This window comes from Mus caroli, unplaced genomic scaffold (assembly GCF_978045245.1).
Source record: "Mus caroli unplaced genomic scaffold, Mus_caroli_1 scaffold_14, whole genome shotgun sequence".
Classification (NCBI taxonomy): domain Eukaryota; kingdom Metazoa; phylum Chordata; class Mammalia; order Rodentia; family Muridae; genus Mus; species Mus caroli.
The window spans coordinates 56,336,367-56,343,567 of NW_028227269.1; positions in this window are offsets into that span (position 1 = coordinate 56,336,367).

Below are 7,201 nucleotides of genomic sequence, written 5' to 3' on the forward strand. Positions count from 1 at the left end.
CAGGGAAAAAGACAGACATTACCTCAGAATGAAAGGCTGAAAACAATTTTCAAAGCAAATGGTCTGAAGAAACAAGCTGGAGTAGCCATTCTAATATCGGATAAAATTGACTTCCAACTCAAAGTTATCAAAAAAGACAAGGAGGTACACTTCATGCTCATCAAAGGTAAAATCCTCCAAGAAGAACTCTCAAGTCTGAATATCTATGCTGCAAATTCAAGGGCAGCCACAATCAATAAAGAAACTTTAGTAAAGTTCAAAGCACTCATTGCACCTCACACAATAATAGTGGGAGACTTCAGCATATCACTTTCATTACTGGAAAGATCGTGGAAACAGAAACTAAACAGGGACACACTGAAACTAACAGAAGTTATGAAACACAATGGATTTAACAGGTATCTACAGAACATTTTATCCTAAAACAAAAGGATGTACCTTCTCAGCACCTCATGGTACCTTCTCCAAACTTGACCATATAATTGATCACAAAACAGGCCTCAGCAGATACAAAACTATTGAAATTGTCCCTTGCATGCTATCAGACCACCATGGACTAAGGCTGATCTTCGATAACAACATAAAAAATAGAAAGCCAACATTCACGTGGAAACTGAACAACACTCTTCTCAATGATACCTTGGTCAAGGAAGGAATAAAGAAAGAAATTAAAATTTTTTAGAGTTTAATGAAAATTAAGCCACAACATACCCAAACTTATGGGACACAATGAAAGCATTTCTAAGAGGAAAACTCAGCCCTGTGTGCCTCAAAAAGAAACTAGAGGGAGTACAGACAAGCAGCTTGACAACACACCTAAAAGCTCTAGATCAAAAGGAAGCAAATTCACCCAAGAGGAGTAGACAGCAGGAAATAATCAAACTCAGGGGTGAAATCAACCAAGTGGAAACAAGAACTATTCAAAGAATCAACCAAATGAGGAGCTGGTTCTTTGAGAAAATCAACAAGATAGATAAACCCTTAGCCAGACTCACTAGAGGGCACAGGGAGAGCATCCTAATTAACAAAATCTGAAATAAAAGGGAGACATAACAACAGATCCTGAAGACATCCAAAACACCATCAGATCCTTCTACAAAAGGCTATACTCAACAAAACTGGAAAACCTGATGAAAAGGACAAATTTCTAGACAGATACCAGGTACCAAAGTTAAATCAGGATCAGGTTAATGATCCAAACAGTCCCATATCCCCTAAAGTAATAGAAGCAGTCATTAATAGTCTCCCAACCAAAAAAAAAGCCCAGGACCAGATGAGTTTAGTGCAGAGGTCTATCAGACCTTCAAAGAAGATCTAATTCCATTTCTTCACAAACTATTCCACAAAATAGAAGCAGAAGGTACTCTACCCAATTCATTCTATGAATCCACAATTATTCTGATACCTACACCACAAAAAGACCCAACAAAGATAGAAAACTTCAGAACAATTTCCCTTATGAATATCGATGCAAAAATCCTCAATAAAATTCTCACTTAGACCAAGAACACATCAAAACAATCATCCATCCTGACCAAGTAGGTTTTATTCCAGGGATGCAGGGATGGTTTAATATATGGAAATCCATCAATGTAATCCTCTATATAAACAAACTCAAAGACAAAATCCACACAATCATCTAGTTAGATGCTGAGAAAGCATTTGACAAAATCCAACAGCTATTCATGATAAAAGTCTTGGAAAGATCAGGAATTAAAGGCCCATAAATAAATATGATAAAAGCAATCTAAGGCAAACCAGTAGACAACATCAAAATAAATGGTGAGAAGCTGGAAGCAATCCCACTAAAATCAAGGACTAGACAATGCTGCCCACTTTCTCCCTACCTATTCAACATTGTACTTGAAGTCCTAGCCAGAGCAATTAGACTACAAAATGAAATCAAGGGGATTCAAATTGGAAAGGAAGAAGTCAAAATATCACTTTTTAGCAGATGATATGATAGTATATATAAGTGACCCTAAAAATTCCACCAGAGAACTCCTAAACCTGATAAACAGCTTCAGTGAAGTAGCTAGATATAAAATTAACTCAAACAAGTCAATGGCCTTTCTCTACACAAAGGATAAACAGGCTGAGAAAGAAATTAGGGAAACAACACCCTTCATAATAGTCACAAACAATATAAAATTCCTTGGAGTGACTCTAACTAAGGAAGTGAAAGATCTGTATGATAAGACTTCAGGTCTCTGAAGAAAAAAATTAAAGAAGATCTCAGAAGATGGAAAGATCTCCCATGCTCATGGATTGACAGGATCAACATTGTAAAAATGACTATCTTGCCAAAAGCAATCTACAGATTCAATGCAATCCCCATCAAAATTCCAACTCAATTCTTCAACGAATTAGAAAGGGCAATCTGCAAATTCATCTGGAATAACAAAAAAACCTAGGATAGCAAAAACTCTTCTCAAGGATAAAAGAACCTCTGGTGGAATCACCATGCCTGACCTAAAGGTGTACTACAGAGCAGTTGTGATAAATACTGCATGGTACTGGTATAGTGACAAATAGACCAATGGAATAGATTTGAAGACCCAGAAATGAACCCATACACCTATGGACACTTGATCTTTGACAAGGGAGCTAAAACCATCCAGTGGAATTTTCACAGTATTTTCAACAAATGGTGCTGGCACAACTAGCAGTTATCATGTAGAAGAATGCAAATTGATCCATTCCCATCTCCTGTACTAAGGTCATACTAAGTGAATCAAGGAACTCCACATAAAACCAGAGACAGTGAAACTTATAGCGGAGAAAGTGGGGAAAAACCTCAAAGATATGGGCACAGGGGGAAAATTACTGAATAGAACAGCAATGGTTTGTGCTGTAAGATCAAGAATCAACAAATGGGACCTCATAAAATTGCAAAGCTTCTGTAAGGTAAAAGACACTGTCAATAAGACAAAAAGGCCACCAACAGATTGGGAAAGGATCTTTACCTATCCTAAATCAAATAGGGGACAAATATCCAATGTATATAAAGAACTCAAGAAGGTGGACTCCAGAAAATCAAATAACCCCATTAAGAAATGGGGCTCTGAGCTAAACAAAGAATTCTCTCCTGAGGAATACTGAATGGCAGAGAAGCACCTGAAAATATGTTCAGCATCCTTAATCATCAGGGAAATGCAAATCAAAAACCCCTGAGATTCCACCTCACACCACTCAGAATGGCTAAGATCAAAAATTCAGGTGACAGGAGATGCTGGTGAGGACGTGGAGAAGGAGGAACACTCCTCCATTGTTGGTGGGATTGCAAGCTTGTACAACCACTCTGGAAATCAGTCTGGTGGTTCCTCAGAAAATTGGACATAGTACTACTGGAGGATCCTGCAATTCCTCTCCTGGGCATATATCCAGAAGATGTTCCACCTGGTAAGAAGGACACATGCTCCACAATGTTCATAGCAGCCTTATTTATAATAGCCAGAAGCTGGAAAGAACCCAGATGCCTCTCAACAGAGGAATGGATACAAAAAAATGTGGTACATTCACACAATGAAGTACTACTCAGCTATTAAAAAGAATAAATTTATGAAATTCCTAGGCAAATGGATGTACCTGGAGGGCATCATCCTGAGTGAGGTAACCCAATAACAAAAGAACTCACATGATATGTACTCACTGATAAGTGGATATTAGCCCAGATACTTAGAATACCTAAGATATAAGATACAATTTGCGAAACACATGAAACTCAAGAAGAATGAAGACCAAAGTGTGGACACTTTGCCCCTTCTTAGAATTGGGAACAAAACCCCCATGGAAGGAGTTACAGATAAAAGTTTGGAGCTGAGACAAAAGGATGGACCATCTAGAGACTACCTTATCCCGGTATCCATCCCATAATCAGCCTCCAAACGTTGACACCATTGCATACACTAGCAAGATTTTGCTGAAAGGACCCTGATATAACTGTCTCTTGTGAGACTATGCCGGGGCCTATCAAACACAGAAGTGGATGCTCACAGTCATCTATTGGATGGATCACAGGGCCCCCAATGGAGGAGCTAGAGAAAGTACCCAAGGAGCTAAAGGGATCTGCAACTCTATAGGTGGAACAACAATATGTACTAACCAGTACCACCGGAGCTCATGTGTCTAGCTGCATATGTATCAAAAGATGGCCCAGTTGGCCATCAGTGGAAAGAGAGCCCCATTGGTCATGCAAACTTTATATGCCTCAGTACAGGAGAACACCAGGGCCAAGTAGTGGGAGTGGGTGGGTAGGGGATTGGGTGGGGAGAGTATGGGTGACTTGAATTGTAAATGAAGAAAATACCTAATAAAAAAAATCAACAGAAACTGAGAAAATTAAAAAAAAAATCAGATCCTACTAAAAAAGTCTGTGCTAAACAGAACGGGATAACCTGGGTGAAATGGATGATTTTCTAGACAGATACCAGGGACCAAAGTTAAATCAGCCTCACATAAACCATCTAAGCAGCCCCATAAATCCCAAGGGGATAGAAGCAGTCATTAGAAATCTCACAACGAAATAAAAGCCCAGGGCCAGATAGTTTTAGTGCAGAACTCTATCAGACCCTCAAAGAAGATCTAATACCAAGACTTCTCAAACTATTTCATAAAATGGAAACAGAAGGAAATCTACCAAATTCTTTCTATGAAGCCACAGTTACACTGATAACTAAACCACAAAAAGATCCTTTATGAATATCTATGTAAAAATTATCAATAAATTTCGTACAATCCAAATCCAAGAACACATGAAAATGATCATCCACCATGATGAAGTAGGCTTCATTCCAGGGTTGGAGGGATGGTTCAATATAGGGGAATCCGTCAATATTATCCACTATATAAACAAACTCAGAAGAAAAAACACATGATCATTTCATTAGATGCTGAAAAAGCCTTTGACAAAATACAACACCCATACATGTTAAAGTATTGGGGGAATGCAAGGTGTGTACCTAATATAATAAAAGCAATATAAAGTAAACCAATAGTCAACATCAAACTAAATGGAGAAAAACTCAAAGCAATCCCATTAAAATCAGGAACACGATAAGATTGCCCATTCTCTTCCTACCTGCTAAACATAGTACTTGATGTTCTAGCCAGAGCTATCAGGCAACAAAAAGAGATCAAAAGACTACAAATTGTGAGGGAGGAAGTCAAGATATCACTATTAGCAAATGATATGATAGTATATATAAGTGACTTCAAAATTCTACCAGAGAGATCGTACAGCTGATTAACAACTTCAGTGAAGTAGCTGGATATAAAATTAACTCTAAAAATTAGGAACCTTCCTCTACTCATAGGATAAAAGGACTGAGAAAGAAATTATGGGAGCAATACACATGACAATGGTCACAAATAATATAAAATATCTTGGTGTGACTTTAATCAAGCAAGTGAAAGATCTGTATGACAGGAACTTTCAATCCTTGCACAAAGAATTCGAAGGAGACCTCAGAGGATGGAAAGATCTCCCATACTCATGGACTGGCAGGATTAATATAGCAAAAATGGTCAGCTTGCTGAAAACTATCAACAGATTCAATGCAATTCTCTCTAAAATTACAACTTAATTCTTGATAGAGTTAAAATGCAATTCTCAAATTCATTTGAAATAACAAAAAAACCTTGTATATCGAAAACTATTCTCAACAATAAAAGAACTTCTGGGGGAATCATCATCCCTGGCCTCAAGCTATACTATAGAGCAATAGTGATTAAAAAAAAAAAACCTGCATGGTATTGGTACAGAGACAGGCCAGAAGATAATGGAGTAGAAATGAAGACCCAGAAATGAACCCACACACCTATCATCACTTGATCTTTGACAAAGAAGCTTAAACCATCCAGTGGAGAAAAGACAGTATTTTCAGGTAATTGTGCTGACTCAACTAGCAATCTGCATGTAAAAGAATGCACTTGTGTCCATTCTTATCTCCTCATACAAAGCTCAAGTCCAAGTGGATCAAGGACCTCCACATAAAACCAGATACACTCAATCTAATAGAAGAGAAAGTAGGGAAGAGCCTTGAATACTTGAGCACAGGGGAAAACTTCCTGAACAGAACAAGAATGGCTTGTGCTTTAAGATCAAGAATTGACAAATGGGACCTCATATGATTGAAAAGTTTCTGTAAAGCAATGGGCATTGACAATAGGACAAAATGGCAACCCACAGATTCACAAAAGATCTTTTCCAACCCTACATCCAATAGAGGGCTAGTATCCAAAATATAAAAAAGATCTCAAGAAGTTAGACTCCAGAGAACCAAATAACTCTACTTAAAAATGGAGTACAGAGCTCAATAGTGAATTCTCAATTGAAGAATCTCGAATGCCTGAGAAGCACTTAAAGAAATGTTCAACATCCTTAGTCATCAGGGAATTGCAAATCAAAACAACACTGGGATTCCATCACACACCAGTCAGAGTGGCTAAGATAAAAAACTCAGGTGACAGCAGATGTTGATGAGGGTATGGAGAATGAGAAACGCTCCTCCATTGCTGCTGGGACTGCAAGCCAGAAAAAAAAAAAAAAACACTTTGGAAATCAGTCTGGCATTTCCTCAGAAAATTGGAAATAGTTCTACCTGAGGAACCAGCTATATCACTCCTGGGCATATACCCAAATGATGTTCCAAAATGTAATAAGGACTCATGCTCCACTATGTTCATAGCAGCCTTATTTATAATAACCAGAAGCTGGAAACAACCATGATGTCCCTCATCAGAAAAATGGACATGGAAAAATGTGGTACATTTACACAATTGATTACTACTCAGAGATTAAAAATGACTTCATGAAATTTGCAGGCAAATGAATGGAACTAGAAAATATCATTCGGAGTAAGGTAACCCAGACACAAAAGAACACTCATGGCATGTACTCACTGATAAGTGGATACTAGCACAAAAGCTTACAATGCCCATAAGACCATATGGAGCATAGAAAGAAGGAAGACCAGGGTGTGGATGCTTCAGGCCTGTTTTGAGGGGAGAACAGGATGATCATGGGAGGTAGAGTGAGAGGAGGACCTGGAAGGGAGAGAGGAGGGGAGGAAAAAGGGGACAGTATCAGGAACTAGAAGAGATGTGAGAAAGGTAAAGATGGTCAGGAAATCAAACAACAATATGTAGCAGGGAGATGAGGAACTGGAGATAGCCACTGGAGGGTCCTAGATACCAGGGA